The sequence below is a fragment of the Ailuropoda melanoleuca genome, chromosome 1 (assembly GCF_002007445.2).
Source record: "Ailuropoda melanoleuca isolate Jingjing chromosome 1, ASM200744v2, whole genome shotgun sequence".
NCBI classification, from domain to species: Eukaryota; Metazoa; Chordata; class Mammalia; order Carnivora; family Ursidae; genus Ailuropoda; species Ailuropoda melanoleuca.
Window position 1 is genome coordinate 25,213,833 of NC_048218.1, and position 25,886 is coordinate 25,239,718.

Sequence of the window (25,886 nt, forward strand, 5' to 3'; positions counted from 1 at the left end):
ATGAAAACCACCATCTTCTATAGACGATGATGATGATGATGATAAAATTACCTCATTCTATATCTCATTTTGTTTTCATAAATCACATATAGTTGGCTTTGCAAAATTAAGCAGGGTACTTTTACCTGTGATTGTAGCAAAGGCTCAAAAACAGAAGCTCAATATTAAATCTATTAAGAACTACTGTTTAATGAGTGCCTAAGTAATAAGGACTTATATTTAACCTCATAATAACCAGTTTGAGGTAGATATTAGTATTCCCATTATTCTAACTATATAGTTGGAAAGCAGGACTCAGAGAGGTGCAATGCATTATCTACGTTTCCAAGGTTGTAAATACGTGTTGAAGCAGGGATTAAATTCAGCTATTGTTTTTCTTTTCTCAAATTAAAAAAGAAAAAATATAAAGCAATGTCTTAAATCTGTGTCACATGTAATTCAGTTTAGAATCAATGATATATTCACAAAACCATCACATAAATTAGCAAAAGTAGTCATTCAAAATTGAAAATAGGAAAATGGGAAATCTCTAAAAAGTGAATTTTGACAGTGTCAGAGGCAAGTACTTTTTCCAGCCTTTATTGTCATTATTAGTACATACACCAAAACTGTTGCTATACATGCCACTCATACTTACTTTTTATTTTGGGTTTCTTTAGAAATAGTTGTGTCTATGATTTCTTCATGTGCTTCTTTGACCGAACTCTTTTCATGAGGCTTTCATTTTATTGCCTCTCCTTCCTGAAAAATACTGGAGGTAGCAATCACCTGTATAAAAATAATTTTATATTTATATAAATATAGAGAGATAAAATTTCTTTGAGAATGAATAAAGAGCACAAGAGAAGAATGAACAAAGAGCAATTCTTAAGAGATAAACTTGACCAGAGATTNGCTTACATGGAGACACTAAATAAGAAAGTAGTAGGGTTGATCCAGGATGAGGATTTTGGCAGGTAGATGTAATAAAGCGATAGAGGTACAGAGAATGAAGGTGATTGGCAAGAATTTTTAAAGAAGGAAATGAAGAATAAAGTAAAAGACAAAACTGATTGATATATAACAAAAAGCACAAATATAAACATAAGAATATAATCATAGTGGAAATAGTTTGAAAAATAAGCACCTGGAGGAGAGGTGTTCTTGAAAGAGCAGGAGTTTGAATGATTTTGGAGGTGGAGCGTTTTGGGTATGAAAAGTTCTAGGTTATGACCATAGGAATGAGTGACAGAGGGAGCGCTGAGGAGTCAGTTACTGAATATGAAGAAAACAAGGAAGCAAGAGGCCTGGTTATTGGTTATATGATCAGCCACATGGACTTTTGAAATGACCCAAGACGGGAGAACTTGGGCAGAGGAATCGTGTCAGCCAGGTGCAGAGGTATTCAGTGATGAGAAGTGACTTGGAAGTTGGTAGATGATAGAGACAAGGACTTGAGCCTCAAAGAATGTTGGTGTTAATGAAAGGGTGGGGAACTAACAGTCTGGGAGTCACAATGTGGGATATTGAGGAAATGGCCTCACTTCCGGACCTCGATGTACCTAGCTTGTGAAAGAATATATAGCCTCTACTTGAAAGGGATTCAGGGAGAGTATCTTCAGGAAATCAGGACTTAGTTAAGATCTGCCAAGTTCTACGATCCACTGAGAACAAATGTGAAGATAACCATCAAGAATGAGGAGCAGAGCAAACAAGAATCACAGACCTGCTCTACCTGACCTCTTTGCTAGGAATAAACAAGCTTCACAGTTATAAAAGTCCCAGGGGCACATAGTCTATCATTTTACATTTTGTCTAGTACCTACCAACTGTCTAGTACCTACCTACCAACGGGGCCTGGTAATTCCACATTAGTGTTATCTACTAAAGACTTACAAATACTTAATATGAGCCATTTGCTCAAGCATTTCCTTGTGACTGGATGAAAAATATGGTCTGTAGCAAATAAAAGTATTTCCCCCTGCTTTTCTTGTTGTCCTTTAAAAAATGTACCTTAACCTTCCATGTGGAAAGAAAGGGAACAGGAACAACTTTGTCTATGGGCAAAGAAAGTTTTGAGCAGCAATAAAGGCCTCCAAAGATGGATTGTGTCTCTCTAATACTTTTAATTACAATATAGATGTCAGGGTGGTAAAATAATTGAAGTACAGATTTTAAATAAAAGTTATAACTAAAAATTCTTACTGCATAAAACCTGCATTTTAAAAAAGCCTTAACCTGGTTCTTTAGAATGGCCATACCATTTTACATTTTCGTCTTTAGACCATAAGTTCTGCTGTATTCTTACCCATCCATTCAGTCACACATAGTTACCATCAGCTGTCAATCAATGTAATAAAGTAACATCAAAGAAATACATTACCACATAGGATCAGTGATTTTCCCATGTAAGCCTGTCAGCAAAAAATAAAGTCGGTTTCTTTTTAGAGTCAGTTTTTCTAAATAAACCACAAGCACAGTGAATGACAGTAAGTCATCTTCAATGATTAACAGAGAGGCTAAACTTTTGGCTCACTGGTTCCTTTTATAATAAACACTTGCTATTGTCATGAGGTCTAGTCTAAGTTGCCTTAAGAATTGCCTAACTCACTGGTTAGGTAAATTTTGCTATTATAAATTGTAGATACAATGGAAAACTATATAGGCATTTTAATGAGACAGATATTTATCTAATGACTAGAAAGATACTCATGATATGAGGTAGAGCTAAAACTATCAGGAGCTGTCAGCCCCAGCTTTCATAGTGTCAGCCTCAGCTTTTATTTGATCCTGATGAGGGATCTGGGTGTTACACCATCCATCCACCACAGTCATCTTGCATTGCTCAAATTGGCTTAGTGTTTGGTTTTTTTTTTTTTTCCTTAAGATTTTATTTATTTATTTGTCAGAAGGAGAGAGAGAAAGAGAACACACAAGCAGAGGGAGCAGCAGGCAGAGGGAGAAGCAGGCTTCCTCCTGAGCAGGGAACCTGACATGGGGCTTGATCCCAGGACTCCGGGATCATGACCTGAGCCGAAGGCAGAGGGTTAACCGACTGAGCCACCCAGATGTCCCAAATTGGCTTAGTTTTCATGCCAAGTTCATCTCATGTGGGATATGCTCCTTGAAGATTATGGTTGATCAAATTTCTTCGGAAAAGTTAGAAAAGTTAGTTGGATGAGTTACGGCCCTCAGTGAGGCTGTTGATCTAGAGTCGATAACTGGTAATCATCATACCCACTTCCAGAATCCATTCTCTGTTGCCCTCACTCTTGGCTAACGTGTCTGCTATAGTGGTGTCTTACCTGGAGGGGTGGCCCAGACCTGTAATCATGAGCCATCTGAGCCACTGGTTACCAAATGCTTTTTATACGGTGATTCTTTTTGTGTGCATGTGTCTTTATTATTAAAACTGGGCCTGGAAGCACTCAGAAGACCTAACGCCTCCTGATTGTTAGCATTAATTCTTCTCACTAGGATGGTGACTCCTCTTTCTTTCGGCTGGTCTCTTAGAGCAAGAAGCACAGAGTAACTGTGTGGCAGTCATAGCATAAGGTGGGAAGATATTCTTATTGTGTCCCACGTTTGAGGACCTTTGGATGTGCAGACTTTACATTTGCAAAGGTGGTGGGGAAGATTTCCCAAATGGGCCAGTGGGAATGATGTGAAACAGTGCCACTTCTGCTTGTACTTGGCTTCTACCCTTTATATTTTACCTACTAGAGACACAGTGCCATACTGTGATCATTGATTTAAGTTGTATTTCAAACTTGGAAGATGGCATTTTATCTTCTTATCTTCTCAGGTTATCATCTCTATGCCAGAGCCTTACCTGTATGTGTGTGTTTCCCAGCTTTACTGAGATATAATTGGCATATAACATATAAATTTAAGGTATATAGTGTGATAATTTGATACATATACATATTGCCAAATGCTTATCACAAAAAAGTTACTTAACATATCCTTCACCTCACATAATTATTATTTTGTTGTTGTTGTTATGGTGAGAATATTAAAGCTCCATACTCATAGCAAATTTCAAATATACGATATAGTATTGTTAGCTATAGTCACCACCCTGTACATTACATCCCCAGAACTCAATTATCTTGTGACCGAATGTTTGTACCCTTTGACCAGTCTCTCTCCTTTCCCCTCACCCCTTAGTCCCTGACAACCACCATTCTACTCGGTTTCTATGAGTTCAGTGTTTTTAGATTCTGTATGTAAGTGATACATATTTGTCTTTTTCTGTCTGACTGATTTTACTTAGCCTAATGCCTTAAGTTCTGTCCATGTTGCTGCACATGGCAGGATTTTCTTCCTTTTTATGGCTGAATAATATTCTAAGTCCCTGACTTACATTTTTCAACTTTATGATGGTGTGAAAGCAACATACAATTAGGGGAAACCATACTTCAAATTTTGGATTTTGATCTTTTGGGTTAGTGCTACGTGATATGATCCTATCTCATGATGCTGGGCAGTGGCTGCTCCCAGACAGCCATGTGATTGTGAGGGTAAACAGCTGATATGCTTACAACTATTCTGTACCTACACAACCATTCTGCTTTTCACTTTCAGTACAGCATCCAATAAATTACATAAGATATTAAATAGTTCATTACAAAATGGGCTTTGTGTTCCATGATTTTGCCCAACTGTAGGCTAATATAAGTGTTCTAAGCACATTTAAGATAGGCTAGGCTAAGCGATTTGTTTGGTAGGTTAGGTGTATTCAATGCGTTTTCAGCCTACAGTCTATTGAATTTATGATGGGTTGATTGCGACAGCCCCATCATAAGTCAAGGAAGACCTATGTGTTCGGGTGTGTATCTACATTCCACCTTTTCTTTATCGATTTATTCATCAGTGGACACTTAGATTGTTTCTATATCTTGGCTATTGTGAATAATGCTAAGCTGTGTTTTCAAGAAGCCAGTATGCCAAGATATCAGGCTGACAGATTCTGGGTGGTGCCATACATGATATAGTAAGTGGGTCTCACAGCTTTGTCCATTTCCACACCACTTTTTGTTTACATTAGTTTCTTTATTCTGAAACCATATGCTATAAGATCTCGTGTTGGTGGAGCCAGTATGCTCCAAGTCCTTGCCAGTAATGTTAACTGGGACTTTCTTAGGGGAAAAGACAAATGTATATACAAGGAATTTTTATCAATACAAGGGAAAATGAATTCTTTTCCCCCTTTCAGGGTAGTCAACAAGTTTCTTTTGGGTTTCAGAGGACTTAGAGACATTTTCTCTAAGGTAAAAGATAAAAGATTGCTTCTCAGAACCCCTCACTCAGAAGCAACACAGTAATTGACAGACCTCTTTGGATTCTGAAGGCAGCAAATTTAACAATTTGGAGGACCATTTCAACCCATTTACAAGGTGACATAAAAGCTTGCTGGTATTGAGTGAACTCTGGAGCAAGAAAAGGGGTCTGTAGCAGAAAGATACATATTTGGAATATATAAATTTTTGGAACTTCAGTTTGTAACAGTGGTTACTATTAGAGACCAAGACTGAAGGGCTAAAATAAAGGATTATTATTATTTTTTACTTATTAATCTTTGAACTTTAAAAATAATTAGTCTATTATTTTTAGAGTGAGTCAAAACAGAATTATCCAACTTCTCAAATTTAGATTGTATCTGTCTCTTGGCTACTGGTGTAATCTCCCCTCACTTAGTTCATCCAGGGCAAAGATATAGTTCAGATACTGGAAAAACTTTCATACCAGTTCTCCCAGAGTTTGATCTTTTGATTCTAATTCTTTTTTTCATTTTGTCAGACATTCTTATTTCCACTCTGAGTTTTCTACCCATGGGGATTTTATTTATTTATGAGCTCCTGTGTATTTACTGCATGATTCACTGTCACTGGTTTTCATTTTTCCATCTGAGCTAATCTGTACATGAATATAGGTCATGTGGATTTAACTTCTGCAATCAAGGAGATCGATTGCAATGCCGTCATCATGTGTTTTTCTCCATGGAATTTGTGTATAGTTTGAATGACTGCACCTGCCCACGGTGGGGGTGAGGGACGTCTTTGCAGGGACTCAGGTTATTACTCATGACACTCTGCAGGAGGAGAAGGCTGAAGGGGGTTGTCAAAGCAGCAGGAGAGTATGTGGCAGCTTTCTGTGGTTGGGGGCTGGCAGAGAGTGTGCAATCCATTTCCAGACCAAAGCCAGGTCCTCTAAGTTTAGTGCTTATCTACTTGACCTTGCTGACACCTCATTATTGCAGGTTCCCATCTTTAAAAATGATGTGCATTTGGTGTCTATGATCTCACTTCCTCCTCTCTCTTTTCTCTGTTACTTAAATTGTTATTCCCTGTCCCCTATGCTTCATACTAAGCCCATTAATTTCCCTCTACAGAAAGGTACTCTATCACCCTAACTATATCAGAAAAGAAAATGCCAAGGCAAAACAGAGCTGGAAGCAGAGGAGAAGGAGAATTGGATTGACTTTGTAGGCAGAGAAATGTCCCAAACCTCTGAGTTTAACTTTGTATATGTTGTTGGGGTTTCAATGAGCGTAACAATAATTAATCACTTTGCAAAAAATCTTGCAAAGAAGGATTATAAATTATTGAATCAGGAACTCATTTCGGTAGTTATTTAATCTATTTACTTCACAGATGAGAAAAGAGATGAGCGATATTAGCCACACTTCTTATGGCCACACAGTCCTACAAGGAAGAAGTTTTGTAATCTGGAGCACATAAAATAGGATTGAGAGTGGGTGTAGCAGTGGTAAGGTCCAGCTCTCAGAGTGACCTCTGGTGTCTAGGAACACAGAGCACTGAGGCAGAGACAGTCCAGTGTCCTGGATGGATATATCGGTCAGAAAACCCTCCTCAGTCCATCCTTGGGGCCACAGACTTGTCTGTCCACACCTTTTCTGGAAATTTATGGTTGATAATGATACTAGGCCTCATCTTCCCAGATTTAATCCTGATGGTAAAGAAAGCATCCTGTACCACTCCCAATTTTTCTGACTCTGCATTGGAAAGTGCTTGTTTTTATTCAGGGTTCCATCTTTGGGATGAGAATGGAGCTGAGAGAAAAAGAGAGAGAAGAGGAAAAAAAGACCCTTGGTTCATGGGCACCTCATTCTCAGGATATTCCCCTAAAGAAGTTAATGTAAGGTCAACGTCACTATTGACATTAAGTGATAAAAGTGAAACATTGCAATGAATTTAAAGAAACAGGGAAGCTAGGCTATTTTTAAATTTATACAAAATGGGAAATCCATAGAGTTCAAATTTATAGTTGCATATAAAAATAAGATTATTTAAATTTACCTCTTTATATTATGTTGAAGCACCTCACGATGGAGAGAAATTACGTAAAGAAACAAATGTACAAACAGGTGCTGATAAGTGTTGAAGAAGATTGCTTAGATGAGGGCATCCTTACAAACGTTTTCTGAAAACATAAAATTGAAAAATATATTTCTAAAATTTAAAATAGAAAATGGTCAAGAAATAAAAATTACGTATTCTGGATGTTACTTTATGTTTCTATTTTTTAAAGCGGGATTTGGCATTCTCTCTTTTATGTGATCCCAGCTATACCAGAGTTTCAAAACTGGGGACAATTTTGTGTTCTCCCCAGCAGACGTTTGGCAATATCTGGAGACACTTTCGATTGTCGCACCTGAGGGAAGATGGAGCTACTGGCATTTTGTAGGTAGAAGCCACATGGGCTGCTAAATATTCCCCCGTGTGAGCAGCCTTCCAACGACACAATGATCTGGCCAAAGTGTCAATAGCACTGAGGCTTAATTGTCTTTAACTAACTTGTTGGGGCACCTGGGTGGCTCAGTAGGTTAAGTGTCTGCCTTTGGCTCAGGGCGTGATCCCAGGGTCCTGGGATTGAGTCCGGCATCTGGCTCTCTGTTCAGCGGGGCCTGCTTCTCCCTCTCCCTCTGCCTGCTGCTCCCCCTGCTTGTTCTCTCTCTCTTTGTCAAATAAATAATTAAAATCTTTGAAAAAAATAAACTAACTTGTTAAAAGCTTCAAATTTTCTTTAAAAAAATCAATAAATTTTAGCTATTTTAATTAATAATGTAATTTAATAGCTATTTATAAATGTCAAAGTATCAACTTGAATCTCTAACATAAGGCCTATACTTTGTGGAAAGTAAAACAGAAATGTATCAAATATCTCCTACAATGTTCATATCTTATTTGTTCTTGTCATAAGTGACCTATGTAATCCCTCTTCATTGGTAGAAAAGAGCAGGTGCATCTACTGTATGATGATTGCTGTGAATGAGCTTGCTCCACAGGCATTCTGAACCCCAACCCCCTTTTAGCATATGAAACAAAAATAACAAGCTACAGTTCATAGACAGGATTTATAGTCTTATACTTCCAGATGTGATTATATATATATATAGCTATATATATATATAGTTCTAGATGTAATTTATATATGTATAGTTTTTATATATATGAATATATATATGAATATATACATACATACATATACATGTATGTGTGTGTATTTATATATGTGTGTGTGTATATATATGTATATATATGTATATTTCTATGTGCGATGTGTAGTCCTTTGATTAGATGAACTAGGACAAAAGTTTTATTTCAAGCTAAGTCATGTGGCTAGGGAGTCAGGGTCCAGGAATCCATTTTGCTGGGGCAGATATCGGCAGATGCAGTGTGGAGCTGGGAGAGGCTGTAGCAACATCCTCCTGATTTCATATGCAGTTTCCTGCTTTTACCTCTTCTGGATTGTGGCAGGGGCAGCAAGTCCTTTAATAAACCGATTCTACAATGTAGCTTTCTGAATGATTCCTGAAAACTCCATCCAGAGTTGGGGTCTTCAGCCCTCCTATGATCCTGTGTGGCCTTGAATGTCCTCAGGTATGTTCCTTCTGGGTATACTGGCTAAAGTAGATTCTTTTCTCTGCAACTGAACACTGACTGATGCAGACTTAACAAAAAAATAGCACGGGGAAGAAAAACTCACTTGAGAACCAATATTTGACTCTTCAACCTTGGAACCTCATTCTCAGCCTTGAAATGATGCCTCTGGGAAGAACATGGCACATTACCGTTATTTATATTATCTCACATAAATTACCAACACAAGTTGGTACTTTGCTTTCTGTTTTTATTCTCTAGTTGTTTTTTTTTTTAAATCTATTCAGAAACCGGCTGGTCTCCCCTCACATCCAAAAGAAGTGAAATTCTTTCAGTGGTTCAAGAAAGGTTTATGGAGAATAGAAAATCCCATTTGTTATATTGTGAGAGAGTATAATGCAAATAAGGCAGCCCATGTTTTTGTATTTGAATATTAAATTGCATTAATATATGATATAGTAGTGATAGTTATGAGCTTAGGAAAAAGACTCTAAAATGCTATTCTGTCTTCATAATTCTAAAAAAGGAAAAGGTAATTATGGAATGGTTACCTGGCATGTTTATCCACAAAATATTTTCCTTGCTTTTATAAAATTGAGGATTATAATTTTTCCAAATGTATCTTTATTATTTTTATTTTTTTAAAATTCAACACAATTTCTCCTTCTTTCCTTCTCTCCTTATTCTCTCCTTCTTTCACGGTCATTTTTAGCTTTAGGATCCTCTCTTATTTTCCATCCTTATTTTACTCAGTTATCTAGTTAGTCAATGCATGTTTGCTGAGCGCCTGCTGCCTGCTGAGTGCTGTGCTAAGTTCTGGGAATAAAGAAGTAACTCTCTACTTCTCTAAAGCTCTCAGGGTAGTGGGTACGGGTGATAAAAGAAAAGTAAGCACCAAAACAAGTGTGAAATTTTATACTGTGCTATTTATGATGAGTGCTGTGAGGGAAGAGAACAAGATTTAAAAGAAAGGATAGCAGGCTAATTTAGACTGAGTCAGTAGAGAGCAGTTTGAGGAAGTGACATTTGAGTTAAGGACTCAAGCATGAAAAGGAATTATCCAGGTTAAAATGCAAGGAACCGGATTTCAGAGCAATACTAAAAATCAGCAAAGGAAAGAATGGCTTAAAAAGCTTGTGAAAGAGGCAGGTGGAAGCCAGGAGATGCAAAGAGTTGTAGATCCAATAAAGAGTTTGGATTTTAGCTTAAGTGTAAAAGAAAATCAATGAAGGGTCTTTTTTAGGGGGGAGAGGCTGGTGAGACATCATATTGACATGTTGAAAGATAATGGGTTAATGTGTCAGAATGCACTGGATGATGGAAGGGGGGAAGGAGGCAGACCTGGTCAGGGGTTATTCCGGTAGCTCAGGTGGCCCAGGAGAATGCAGTAGAGCTGAAGTGGGGAAGAAGGATCAAAGAACTCTTCAAAGCCAGAAAAAATAGGGTTAGGTGAAAGATTAGATACAAAGGGGTGAGTATTATGGGTTCAATTGTGTCCCCCCCAAAAGGTATGTTTAAGCCCTACCTCCCAATACCTCATAATGTGACCTTATTTGGAAATAGGGTGTTTGCAGGTGTGACCATCGTTAAGATGAGGTCATTAGGGTGGACCCTGAATCCAATACAGCTGGTGTCCTTGTAAGAAGAGGGAAATTTGGACAGACCTATAAACAAACAGAGGAGAAGACCACGTGAAGATGGAGGCAGAGATGGGCACAGGACAAGGAACATCAAGGATTCTTTGTTACAGAAGTTCTAGGAAACTAATACAGTGAGGGAGAAAGAAGCATTATGAATTCTCAAAATACAACTGACTTTTGGTCAGTGAATAGTTCTATAAGTTTCCCATTCTTGTGAAACCTTCACAAAACATTTAAGCTTATTTTAATTTTCCCCTTTCTGAATTCCTCTAGCTCCTAGGATTTGTCCTTGCTCTTTCTGGCACTCCTTTGAATTGACGAAAAATTATTATCATCCTGTCTTATGATAGAGACTGGGGAGAAGACAAAGACCATTAAAGCAGCGTTTCAGCTTCAAGTTCTTTTCATCATAAACTTTGAAGTATCAGTGTGTGTATACCATTGAAGGGCTATTAATTCTCTGAATTTATAAGTACACCCAGTCAGGGCTGGGTACATACCATATAACAGAAATTATTTTAAAGGCAATAATGCTGTATAGTGTTGTACAAACATTAATAAAACTAGGAGGTACCAAAATGGCAATTAAAAATAAGCTTTGGATTAAAAAAAAACCCTGAATTATTCATACTTCTATTGCTTACTAGCCATATGATTACAAGATATTAATTTCTACCTTTATTTTTTATGACAAATGAGTATTTGAACTATTTATTAGTGTCAGGCATATGGGAAACACTGAAATAGATGGTGCCTTTTATTAATATTATTAATATTTCTATTTGTTGAATGGAGTTGAAATAATTAATAGTGTAATAGTGAAGGACTGTGATAGCACTAATAAATATGTAAAATGTCTCTAGTGTTAGCTGAAGTTAGGATGACATCTTCAGTATAATCTTTCAGCTTTGCAGTTGGTCTATTGTGGATTCTTCCAAATATGTGTTTGTCAAGAGTGTCTGGGTGGTGAATGTACCTGAATGAATTTCTGAATACCTCAGTGAGTTGGTCTCATTCTGCAATGATTCCTTTAAGAATTTCTTATATCTTTTCTTTATTATTTACTATATCTTACTATTTATTTATTATTTATTATTTACTACACTACTCATTTACTCAAATTACTTATAAAGCTTCTTACCAATGTAATGTTACATTTTTTCCTATACTTTGTTGCAATCCATGTTTTCTGTTGATTACATTATTAGAGTTACATTTATCTTGTTTATGTTTTTATTTTTCTCATTGAAAACAAAATAAAATTTCTCTGCTGCTTAGGTATGAATTGATTTCTTTCTTTGAAAGTCATTATAGCATTCACTCATGAATATATCTTACCTATTTTATTATTTCTGTACACTATCACTTTATTTTTTTTCTCTCCCATAGCACTTGGCCAATACATGTTAACAATAAAAATAACATATTTCATAATAATTGGTTTTAAAGACATCTAAGGAATGTTACATAAAGGAATCCTCCAAAGAACACATGGAGTTAAAATATCAACAGAAATGATGGACATGTTAATTAGCTTGATTGTGATGATCATTTTACAATGTATACATACATCAAAACATCCTGCTTCACACCATAAGTGTATACAACTTTTACTTGTCAATTGTTCCTCAATGAAGCTAAAAAAAAAAAAGAGAGAGAGAAAGAAAGAAATCCTGGCTTAGTTGCTTTGAAAGTTTACTGATTTGGCAATTGTAATCGTTCTGAGATGGAACTATGTTCTTACTTTTTTTTTTTTTTTTTAAGATTTTATTTATTTATTTGACAGAGATAGAGACAGCCAGTGAGAGAGGGAACACAAGCAGGGGGAATGCGAGAGGAAGAAGCAGGCTCATAGCGGAGGAGCCTGATGTGGGGCTCGATACCATAACGCTGGGATCACGCCCTGACCCGAAGGCAGACGCTTAACCGCTGTGCCACCCAGGCGCCCCATGTTCTTACTTTTAAACAATAATAAATTGCTTGTGTAAGAAGATTTATCTATTTTACCTATGAAGTCATTCTACAAGTATGATACAGTAAATGGGTACTTAGTTTACCAGAAACCATGAAGTGGATTTTGTGCACTTTTCAATATGCCCATTTAAAATATTTAGTGGAATTATTTGCTTATCAGTTTATCATTTAACTAGAAATTTGTACCTGTGGTACACCATATGATCAGGTGCTCGTGTCCATTTTTTAAAGACAGACAAGCCGTTAACAGGTATCAGCATAAGGTCAAGAGCTGGAAATCCTGGTTTGCTGCCTTTCTGAGGAACCCTTCTTGACCTGAGGAGGAACAGTGAACAGGACTAACAAAGTATTTAAAACATTTGTCAGTGTTCCTCTTTAATAACCACAGGTTTTCATACCTGGAAAGCTTGTTGAAAGGTAGAATTGCTTAGCCATACAAATACTGCACAAGAATATTCTTCTTTCAAAATATTAAAATATTAGTATAAAAATGAATTGACCCTTGATCATTACCTCCTCAAGCTTGATTTTTTTTTGCCTTAGTTCACATCACCACCTGACATCACTACCTGCATAAGTTTGAAATTTATGCTCTTAGTACTTTTCTAAGTGTTTATACACATTACCTATACAGTATGGGTATTTTTTTTTATTCTCAAAAATAAGTGTCAATGTAATCTAACAAGTTTTAATCTGTTTTCCATGGTATAAGTGTTTCATAGTCCCCTATTGAGAACTTTTGTGGGTTTTTTTTTCCCCCTTCAATTTACTGCTTTTATAAACAATCACAAAACAAACATCCTTATATATGTCTCCTGGAGGAAATATGGAAGTTTTCCACCAGACTATAAGGTGAATTAAATGTTAGGTGTTACAGAGTTTTGGTTTGGTAGTATCTGGTTAATTTTAAGAGATATTGTCAAATAGTTCCCAAAGTGGCTCTACCAGTTTGTTCTCTCATCTGCAACGTATAGATGCCTATTTTCCCTTCAACTTCAAGACTTGATAGCATCAAGCTTTTAAAAGGTCTTATTGATTAATTTACAAGATCCTGGTTACCAAAACTATTTGCATATTTTCATGTATACTTATGCTTTTCTGTGACTTCCATGTTAATACACTTGAATCGTTTTTAGGTTGGCCTTTTGCCATTTTCATTCTAATCTTTGGGACATTTTAAGATCTATTCAGTTTAGAGTGTCATCTCTGGACCTGTGCTCTTCCACCAGTGATTTATTTCTGGTCTACAAACTGGTGGGTGGAGAAACTGAAAGTCAGTGGGCTGAGTAATTTTATGATTATTCAATATTTTAAGAAAAAGACTTATATTTTACATATGTTTTTAAATTTTGTTTTCCTGATAATTCGCTTTTATTGTATTCTATAAATCTATTGGTCTGTTAAAGATTAAAAATAGGAAAAAATGGCTCTTTGCTACAGAGAGTTTGAGAGCTACTGCTTTTTGAAATTTTAAAAATATTCTTCCTCTATCTTTTTTTTTTTTTTAAAGATTTTATTTATTTATTCGACAGAGATAGAGACAGCCAGTGAGAGAGGGAACACAAGCAGGGGGAGTGGGAGAGGAAGAAGCAGGCTCATAGCAGAGGAGCCCGATGTGGGACTCGATCCCATAACACCAGGATCACACCCTGAGCTGAAGGCAGACGCTTAACCGCTGTGCCACCCAGGCGCCCCATTCTTCCTCTATCTTATCATTTAACTTTATTAATGCTGTATTAGTGGAATTCATGCTATTAATTATGGTTTAGTCTTTGTAACAATATTTTTATTTATAACTTTTCCTTTTTTGTCTTATATACCCTAGCCTACACTCAAAGCATTTTCTTATATTTATAATATTCTGTTTTATGTTTTTCTTGAATCCACCTAAAATTTATATTTGTGATAAGTCTGAGATGAGAGCTAACTTATTTGCCCAAATATTCATCTAATTTTCCAAGAACATTTATGGAATAATATTTCTTTTCTTCACTGATATGAGGCACCATCTTTTTCAAATACATAATTATGAGTCTCTTACTGAATGTTTATTTAGTTTTATGGATTTCATTGTCTATTCATGCATAAATACCACAGTTCTTTTAAAAGTATATTTGACTATGGTAGGATAGATTGTCCTTTTTGTTCATCTCCAGATTCCTACAAATTTATCTTTTATATGAAATTCAGAATCAGCCTGTGAAATTCTATTAAATCTATTGGATATTGATTTTATTGATTTACATTGCAAAGACTTTTTATATTAGTTAAGTAAAAACTATGTTGAGATTTGCCATCAACGAAGATGTTATATATCTTTATTTTTTCAGGATTGATTATGCCATTCTGTATACATTTATAATTTTCTCTTTAGAGGTCAAAATATCTTCTTCAATTTTTAAATCTCTATTCTATCCTATCTCTAAAAATACTTCTTTTTCATTTTTTATATTTTATTTAAGCCTTTTCTTATTTTTCCTGAATCAGTCTTATCCAATATTTTTGTTATTAACTTAAATCTTTTCATACAATCCAGTTTTTCTTTTGTTGGTCACGTTTGAATTTTTAATTTCATAAATTTTAGCATGTTTTTAAATTTTGTTTTCTGAGAATTTACTCTGAAATTCTTCTGCTGTCATAAGCTGAATACTTTACTCATTTTTTATGATGTATATTCTTAAGCACTTTATACTTTTTATTATTACTGTGAACATGATTGTTTTTGTCTCATATTGGCAGAATTTAGAAAAGTTATTGTTATATATACATTATACTTTAATCCTCCTTTATTGCTTAACTCACTTATTGGGTCTGTTATAAAGATATTAGTTTTTCCCTCTCACATATATTAATGATATATAAAAATTATCTTTCCAATTTCATTTATCTTCTTATTTTATTGCATTGGCTAAGACATTTAATATAGTGATAGATAGTGGTAGTGATAGCAGAAATTCTAATCCTGTTTCTGATTTTAGTAGGAAAGAATATAATGTTGTCCATTAGCTGTTTCTGGTGTGATGTGCATCTTGGACTTCCAATAAATGTGCATGATCAGAATAAGAGAATTCTATTATCTTCCTAGTTTGCCAGGAGATTTTTATTTGTTTTTTGTTTCTTTAACTTGAAAGGTTATTGAATTTTAACTTTTTTTTTGATTTAATAGTGAATATAACTTGCATGCATAAAATAATTTTCTTAGTTTTTACCTATGGGGCCTTCTCTCATGAATTTATATGTGGTCATTTTTGTAGATATTGTATGTGCGTTTCAACTGAATGTGTATTGCCTTTTGAATGCAGTAGTGTTTACTTTTTATGTTACTTAAATTCTCCCTTGTCTTGTAAATTTTGGTTTATTTTATCTGCTAGTTTCTGGAAAAAGTGTGCTACAGTTCCCATGATGATTGTCAAAATGTTAAGTTTCTCTTTTGTTAGGTTCAGAAAGTTTCACAATTTTAAAATCTTTTTCGTGGGTGGATCATTTCTTTTTCAACATGAAATATCCCATTTTGTATTTTCTAATAATCTTAACGTTAGATTTCAGTTTTCTGACATTAATGATGCGACATTATTCTTATGTAGACTTAAAAAGCAAAACTCAACTCAATAAATCAATTCCAGGAGAGGCATTACCAGTGCAGTACTCAGACCTCAGAAAATGTAGCTGGTGACTGATCATACATGAAAGGATGTAAGAAATGATTAAAAATGTGATAAGGAGTTTCATTAATAAAACATAAAATGCAATTTTTAGAAACAATTGAAGGGAGGCTAATGATTTTAGTTTTGCTCCTTTAAGATTGTGGCAAAGATATTTCTTTTAGGCCCTTGCAAATGGAGTTTTAGAACTCAAGTTCACCCAGATAAAAAGCACATGATAATTTTTTGAATTCTTGAAAGTAATTCAATTGTCATCCAGGAATTCAACAATCGTCTTTCCCCCCTCACCTTTACTTCTCTAGTATTTAAATAAAGTGTCTGGGATATGGTAAGACCTCAGTGAAGGACTGGGAGGGAGGCAGCTTTCCAATTTCATACCTAGCTTTATTAGTACTACTTTTCTTCATAATATACCAAGCTCCACTTGGTTTAAGCAACTAAGGAAGAAGGGAAATTTACTCAAAGATTTTCATGGTCTTCAGTCAAGCAGCTTTTCTTGTTTTTAATGCAGCAAAGAGGTCTAAGAGGGAATGTAGAGGGAGATAAAGCAAGAATAGAAACCAGATGGCGGTATGTAAGAAACTACAGAAAGAAAACATATGCTTTGGATGTAAAAATCTTTCAGATAATTTTGTCAGCAAATAATTCTTGTCTTTCCAATAAATTTGTCAGCAAATAATTCTATCAGCAGGAGAAAGGTAGCTATTGGGAGCCATAGGTCAAGTGACATTTGTTTTCAAGGAAAATAGAGAGTGGGAGGAAGTGTGCTGAACATACACTACAACGTTAGAAATTGAAAGCATAGTGACAGAATTTGAAAATGTATACACGGAAGGATGATTTAAATAGAGCTCCGAGAGAAGAGCAGAAAGCCAAGGATTAAATCCTGGGAAGGGGAGAAAGAAGGTCCCTTCAAGGTGATAGAGGAAAAACAGGAGGTGTGTGGGGAACCAAGATAACTCAAATATTTACCCATGAGTTCAGAAACCTCTGGCATTCACGTCATCAGAGAAAACAAAATGATTTGGTGTGTGTTGTAAGCCGATGTAATTCCCAGGGTCAGACAAAATTCTAACAGTCTCTCACTTCCTTTCTTTATTCCTTTTCAACTTCGAATCCCACCCCCCCACCCCACAACCCTTACTCATATGCTATGCCCCGATAGCGATTTGCTCATACAGAGTTCTGTATTTCATCTCCTCATGCATCTGAGTCAACTTTCAGACAAGGAGGAGCAACTCAGCACGGACTAAGCTGTAGTGCAGTGTTTTTGGAGTCTAGGCCAAGATCAGGGAAGAGGCCAGACTATAGAGATCGAAGCCAATCAAATGAGAGGAAACTTATAGGGGAGTAATTTACAGCCAAGTCACAGACCAGCCAACTCAGTCACTGTTCAGAAGAAGCCATACAAAGAGAATTAAAAAGCCAGGAGAGGAGAGGGAGAGTCTTTAAACTGGGGACTAAAGAAAGACTCTGAGTGAAAAAAGGACTAGTTGCTTTTTATAGGGCACTTCAGGCCTACAGCATGGGCACACAAGGAGTTACTAAAAGCTTAGACTCTGACCTGTTTCCCTACTGTGTTTTTTTGCTCCAAAATTGTCTGTTTAACCCTTTTCCTTCCCACTTATCTCAGTTTTGTAGTAGGGAAACAAAACAAAACAAAACACACACACACACAACAACAAAAGGGAATATCTAATTAAAATTTATAATAGACTTAACTCCATAAGTAATAATTGGTAAGTTTAAAAGGAGGGTTTTGTTTTGTTTTGTTTTTCAAACCTAGATGAATCTCTAATCAGTAGAATGTTTTGGAGGAAGTGAGCAAAACCCTGGCCTGAATGTTGATAAATTGGACCAGTTAACTTGTGGCTTCAATTTAACTATGTTTGAATCAGAAATCTGTCTTTTATTAGACTGAGCCTTTTCTAATTTTGTGTTTTCTTTATTTTAGTTTACTTTCTCCTTAGTTCTTAGTAAAGTTATTTTCAAATTTTAGCTTTTCTTTGTCTAAGCAAAGAGCAAGATGGGAAAGGAGTTTTTGTCCATTTCTGGGTCTTGCAACAAGAAGACAATATGGTGTCCCTGGAGGCTGAAATAGAGACAAAAGAGAACCAAGAGGGAGGTGTAAATCCTGGGAAGAGAAAAATCACTCACATAGCCATGGTTTTTGTCTTGATGATCTCTGTTTTAATCTACTCACGCTGCTATAACCGAACACCATATACTGGGAGCCTTATAAACAACAGAAACTTATTCCTCCCAGTTCTGGTGGCTGGGAAGTCCAAGATCAAGGCATCGGCACATTTGCTGGTAAGGTTCTGCTTCCTGGTTCATATATGGCTGTCTTTTCAATGTCTGTGTCCCTGCAAGGTGAGAAGGGGCAAAGGATCTCTCTGGGGTCTCGTTTATAGGGACATTAATTCCATTCATGAGGACTCTACCCTCATGACTTAATCACCTCCCAGAAGCCCCACCTCCCAATACTAGCACGTTGGGTGTTAGCTTTCAACATATGAAGTTTGCGGGGACACAGTCTATAACAATCTTCCATATAGACTTTTTTTTCCCCCACAGACTTTTTCAGTATTTATGTCCTAAACCTAGTTTTGTAATCCTATTTTAAGAACCTGGTGGCAGAGTCTTACTAAAATAGTTTTCAAGATAGGGACTCAAAATCTACATATTTATCAACCTCTTCCCATAATGCTTAAACTTCCAGCAAGGCATACTCAACATGACAGTGAAGTAAAACTCTACTCTTGACAAGTCTTATTTTGTTTTTGTGCTTTCATTAAACTCTTTGAGAATTGAAAAGGATTCAACTTGAAGAATATGACGTCACTTATTTCATGAGGGCTAGGAATTTGCCAAACAAAAAATATCTCCCCAACTGTTGTATCGCCCATGGGACAATTTCAACAGTTGATTTTTTTTTCTTCCATGTTAATTTTCTTAATGTTCTTACAAATGATAGAGAAAAGGAAACATACTAAGTTCAAACAACATGTAACTTAATTAACTAGCTAGCTATCTGCCATGAGCTATCAGGAATAGGAAACCTGAGATTACAGTGCTTATATATATAGTGGATGCTCACCAAATAGTTATCTGCTGGCTGACAAGAAGAAACAAAACGTTTTATAAGGAGGAAAAGAAGACAACATTGAGTTATGTGGTCATTAAAAACAACCCACTTATAATTTGGCTTCGACCTTCCCAGAAATATTCTAATGTGTTGCCTCTTAGTGGCTTCCTGACATTTAATTCTACCTCTTATTAAATTTTTATGAGGTGTAATTTTTATACAGGGAAATAGACTCATCTTAAGTGCAGAGTATGTGACAAATGCATGTGCCTGTGCTATCCACACCTCTATCTTTTTTTTTTTTTAAGATTTTATTTATTTATTTGAAAGAGAGAGTAAGCGTGAGAGGGGCTAGGGTCAGAGGGAGAAGCAGACTCCCCGCTGAGCAGCGGCCTGATGCAGGACTTGATCCTGGGACTCCAGGATCATGACCTGAGCTGAAGGCAGTTACTTAACCAACTGAGCCACCCAGGCTCCCAACACCCCTATCAAGATAGAGTATTTTCAACACCCCAGGAACTTTCTTCCATTCTTTCCAGAATCAATTAAATTCTCAGGGCTAACTATTGTCTAATTGTTATCATGACATCAGTTTTTTCTGTTATAAAAATTCATGTAAATGGGGAATATTTTTTGGAATAATCCAAGTTCTTAAGTGGAATCATCCAAGTTCTTTGACCATTCTTTTTATTATCAAGTAGTATTCCATTGTATGAACACCATTTGTTTATCTGTTTTACTTCTGATGAATATCTGTATTGTTTCTAACTTTGAGCCATTATGAATAAAGCTCCCATGAATATTTTTAAAGAAATCTTGTTTGACATATATTTCAGTTTATTTGGGCAAATACCAAGGAAAGGGATTGCTAAAGTAAAGGATAAATCTATGTTTAACTTTGTAAGAAATAGCCAGTTTTCCACCAGCAATGTATGAGAATTTTGGTTCCTCCAAAACGTCAGTATTTCAGGTTGTCAAACATTCTAATTGTAACCATTCTAGTTTGTGAAGTGATATCTCATTGTGTTTTGAATTTGAATTTCCTTGATGACTAATGATATAGAACACTTTTTAAAGTGCTTATTTGACTTTTGTATATCTTCCTTATTTTCCTTCATACGGTGTTTATGCAAGTCTTATGTTCATTTAAAAATTTTTGGTTCTCTTGTTGTTAATTAATTGTAAGAGATCTTTATATATTCTGGATACAATTACTTTGCCAGATACAAGTGTTCAGGATATCTTCCCCAGGCTGTGGCTCACCTTTTCACTTTTTTTAACAGGGTTTTTGGATGAGCAAGTGTTTTAATTTTGATGAAATCCAATTTATCTTTTTTTTTCTTTTGGTGGTTCATGCATTTTGTGTTCTAAGAAAGTTAAAAGGGTTAGAGAAATTCTCCAGCAATCTTCTATAAGCTTTATGATTTTGGTGTGTATTTTTAGATCTACAATCCATCTCAAATGGGATCTTTTTAGTATGTAGTAAAATAGCGTTTAGGGATCGATGTTCTCTTTTTTCCTTATGAATGTTGCCTATTTTAGCATCTTTTGGCAGGAAGATATTTATTTGCACTATATTGTTTTTAATGTCTTTGTTGAAAATTAATTAATTGAGTATATGTATTAGGTCTATTTCTAAGTCTCTTTAGTTTCATTGAATTTATTTGTACATCCTTACACAAATCTAAATTGTCTTGATTAATGCACCGTGTTCTAAGTCTTGAGGTCATGTAATATAAATCCTCAAAAATCGTCTTTGTCAGGATTGTTTTTGACTATCTAGATACTTATAATTTACATATATAATTTAGAATCACTTTCCCAAGTTCTAAAGAAAAAATTGCAAGAAAAATTTAATGGAATCACATTGATCCAAAGGACACTATAGGCCACCTTAACAATATTGACTCTTGCAATCTGTTAATTTAATATATATTTTCACTTACTTATGTATTCTTTATTTTCTTTTCTTCAAAATTTTTGTATTTTTCTGTGTATAGGAGTTGCAGATTCAATTTTGAAACAGATTAACTCGCAGAAAGTTTATTGAAGAGAGTTCTCTTGGGATAAATAACCTACCTATGGTGAAACCAGTGGAAGAAGGATTACTTAGAAGGAGAAGTTGGGTTAAAATGCAGTTACAACAAAGGTGCCAGTTCTTTTGATGGGAATATCAAACTCTGGGACAGACCTTCAAAGTTGTTCTGAACTGGAGCAAAGTAACTGGACTTTTAAGGCCCTTATCAATCAGTTGTTGGTTTTAGGTTGTACTAAGAAGATGTGTAGCCTTGGATGAGTTTGCTCTCTCTAGCTGACACAGTTTGCAGAGAGGGCTCACAACTGACAGCTATCTCCTAACAATGCTTCCAGCAACTAGGAGAATAGTTCCTTCAGTACTAAAGGGCTGGTGTGCTGGGTTGCACAGGACTGCATCCACTATAGTTCATCCTTTGTGCCATTTGAATCCACTTCATAAAATTTCTGGGAACAGATCCATTAGGACTCTGATGGGCCTTACTTCCCAGAGGAAATGTGTCATAGGAAGTTTAGTGAGATGAACTATAGCCTCTCCCACTGAAACCAGTCTCTTGGCCACAATTGATACGCATCATCTCCATCCTCTATTAGCCATTCAAGATTCCCCTCACCTTTGGCTAGAAACTAAACTCATTTAGAAAGTTTACTTAGTGGCGTGATGAACAACCTGAGATCTGAGGGTATTAAGAGCCTGGTCACCATGCCATTCTTTGGATGTGGCTGCTATACTTATTCATTAACTGATTAGATTGTGCAAACGGGGCACGAAAAAATGCTGAAGTGTGCCGTCTGAGTGCTAAACTTGTTCCTCTATCATGTAACAATAGTCCTAGCTCCTTGTGATAATCAGGGACACTACCCCTCAGTTCCGTGACTTCTCCATATTTCTGCTTTTCTTTGGGCACTTGAGTTCAAAGTTATCAGGCAATAGCCAGAGAACAAAATCTATTGAGACTTGTTAGGGTGCCAGGTGACAGGGATGACAAAGAATTGAACCAAGAGTAGAGCAACAAGCCGGACAGAGTTTATTCATTCTCCGAAGGAGAAGAGGGGCCAGACATCAAGAGAAATGTCGGCTCTGATTTTCTGTTAGGCTGCACCTTTTAAGGGGTTTTAAGGATGTGAGAAGGTTGTAGCTGCACCCATCGGGAAAGGGGTCAACTCTTGGCCAGGTAGAGCAGGAGGTGATAGGCTTTTTCAAGGGGTTCTGTCACGGGCTTGTCCTGGATGTGGGCTGTGGTCCAGCTAGAGGAAAATATGTTTTGTAGTTGTGGTCTATTTTCTGAGAATGTGGGGCACCATGACCTCGAAAAACAAAGTTAGGGCCAAGTACAGATACCTACGAGTTTTATCTGTAAGCTTGGCTGGGGAGAGAGCTTTGATTAGAACCTTTCAAGACCCTTGCTGGCACTAATAGAAGAGTTAACCATTTGGAAAACCAGGATTTCCAAAGATCTTTACTGAGGTTAGCGTTGCAAGGACCAGAAGCACGGGTTAAGAAAAGTGGTAGTAAACAGGTAAACATTTTCACTTTTGCATCTTGATTTCTAGACCTATGATTTCTATTAATTGAAGACATAGCACCATACACTGGTTGCCAATTAAGAATGTATATTGCATCCTTGAGTGTGGTACTCATCCTTACATAATAACATATCTGAACTTGTGCCTCAGTTCCAACCTCAATAAGCTACTCTATTGAAAGGTCAATTTGGCAAATTCTGGTGGTGGTGTATGCATTAAGACCAGTGGATTCCATTGTAGTGTGCCCATTGCCATGTTTCTCGCTATAAAATTAGTCCTTTGGCTTTGGATGCTGTTTATGTTTGAAGATATAATACTCTGTAAATACTTGGATATTGGAGCTGGTTGAAGTCCTATAGAAACTCTACAGAATATATGTCAACTCTAGTCATGATGAATTACTGTCAGGTGAAGGGGGTCTAATGTGAAATTGACACTAAGTGGCTATATGGTCTCTTCTTCAAATGGTGCCATATTGGGGATTGAACATTTTTCTGTCTTCCTGGTAGATTGGATATATCAGCCTATTAATTGGAATGTCTAGTCCACTAGCATTTAATATAATTATGAGGGCTGGTTTGAATCATCCATTTAAAGAGATGGGGGAGCAGGTACGGGGGTGGGTGGTGGGCGGGTTCATCTGATTAAGGGGCCCTAAACCAAGAAGCAGTAGAGTTTGAGAAGCCAGCGGGTCGGGGTTCAGCAGCAGCAGCCCCATAGGCCAAAGTTGAGGGGGTTGCTCTGAGTGTGTGGAGGTGTGGGGTGGTCCTTGTTTTTGGCTTCTTGACTCAATCCTGTTTCAACAGTGAATATGTCTCGGCCTGTCTATTATAGAAATAAAAAAGTTGTTGATTATTTGGTGTCAGGAATTTAACGATGCCAAGAAAATTATGGAAGAGATTGAGACCTTCCAGCTAAGAAAATTCAGTCATCTTCCGGAGAAGCTAAAAATAAGAGGTGATCTGGAAAGAATTCACAGGAAGACAGTGAGGACTCAGAAGAAAAAGATGTGAAGACCAAGGATGATTCTCAGCAGAGGACAATGAAGATGAAAAAGAAGCCCATAAGAATGTGCACCAGCAAGGCCGGCAGCCTCTAAAGCAGTTTCCAAACGAGAGAGAGGTATTCATGGAAGATGTGGGCAGTGGAGAAGAAAGAACAAGAAGAGGAGGATGAGGCACCATTCCAGGAGGAAGATTCTGGCAGTGATGATGATTTCCTAATAGAAGATGATGATGTCAATGACTATGGCAGCTCAAAAAAGAAAAACAAAAAGATGGTTAAGAAGTCCAAACCTGAGAGAAAAGAAAATGCCCAAACCCAGGCTAAAGGCTGCAGTGATGTCAAGCCCTGTGAAAGGCAAAGGGAAAAGTAGGTCACCCCACAGCCTCAGAGACATCAAAGGAAAAGACTCCTTCTCTCAAAGAAGAAGAGGAGGAACCAGAAAGCCCCCAGAAAAGAAAACCTCTGCAAGCCCTCCATCTGACAAATCAGGGGATATAGGGTCTGAAGATGAAACCCAGTCTGGGGAGGATTAAAAAAGTGTTGATGGTTTGGGGACAAATTTTATTTTATTTATTTTTTATTTTTAAAGATTTGTTTATTTATTTGAGAGAGGGAGAGGGCACGAGTGGAAGGAGCAGAAGGAGAGGGAGAGAAATTCTCAAGCAGCCTCATGGGCTTGAGTGCAAAGCCCACTCCTTCTCACAACCCTGAGATCACGACCTGAGCTGAAACCAAGATTGGGACACTTAACTGATTTCACCACCCAGGCACCCCTTGGAGATAGATTTTATTTTAAAAAAAGAAGAAAAAAGGGGGGCCAAAAAAGAAAATCTACTTATTAAGATAGAACATGATTTTGGCTATGGCTTGACTCATGGGCTTCCAGTGCTTTTTTTCCTCTTCTTTAAAATGACAAGAAATAACTCCCTCTTTCCCTTTTTTAAAGAAAACCATTGTATTTTTTGTCTGTAGTCTTCTCTTTATCGTCACTCCCTTCCCAATGAAAGCCGTGTCAAAGTAATCATTCAATTGACTGCTTCATCTTTTTATTTTTAATGGAAGGTGTACCAATCATAGAGCAATAGGATTTGAGTTGAACAGTATAGAAATTTTGTTTTTTGTTAAATGGTAGCAAGTTGAACATTAATCAAAAAACATAGAAGGTTGGGGCGCCTGGGTGGCTCAGATGGTTAAGCGTCTGCCTTTGGCTCAGGTCGTGATCTCAGGGTCCTGGGATCGAGTCCTGCATCAGGTTCCCTGCTCTGCAGGGAGCCTGCTTCTCCTTCTCCCTCTACTATTTCCCCTGTTCCCCCTGCTTGTGTTCTCTTGCTCTGTCAAATAAATAAATAAAATCTTTAAAAAAAAAAAGGTAGAAGGATTTTAGTTAAAAATGATTGCTTCTTTCTCTACCTGGACTTAAAAAAAAATCAGTTGTCATCTAATACAACTTTGTATATCTATATACACAAGCGTAGATGTCTAAAAAAAATCATGATGTTAAACTTTCACTGATGGGGCAGGTAGGAGATAAAAATGAATTCTGCATTGTTACTAAAAGTATTCATATTTTTTACCTTGCAGGCGGGGCAGGGGATGGTGTTATCTGACCTTGTTTGACTGTGTGTGTGTGTGTGTGTGTGTGTGTGTGTGTTTTAATTTAATCTCTTGTTATCTCAAGGAGACCCTGAGCCAGTGAGCCTTTTATTCTGCTACAGTCTTTAAGGAACTTTTAAAAAAAGAAAAAAAAAAGGTGAGGGGCATCAAAACTTAAATAACCCTCAGTCATTAAGCGTCTGCCTTCAGCTCAGGGCGTGATCCGGGGTTCTCGGATGGAGCCCCACATCAGGCTCCTCTGCTGGGAGCCTGCTTCTTCCTCTCCCACTCCCCCTGCTTGTGTTCCCTTTCTCGCTGGCTCTCTCTCTCTCAAATAAACAAATAAAATCTTAAAAAAAAAACTTAAATAACTCTCTTTTTTTAACAGATTTATTTATTTATTTATTTATTTATTTATTTATTTATTTATTTATTTAAAGATTTTATTTATTTATTTGACAGAGAGAGAGAGCAACAG

General features: G+C 36.5%; 1 pseudogene; it reads left to right on the plus strand.

Moving 5' to 3' along the window:
• Positions 1-23,621: 23,621 nt before the first annotated feature.
• LOC100467141 lies at positions 23,622-24,348 on the plus strand (annotated as a pseudogene).
• The last annotated feature ends 1,538 nt before the right edge of the window (positions 24,349-25,886 follow it).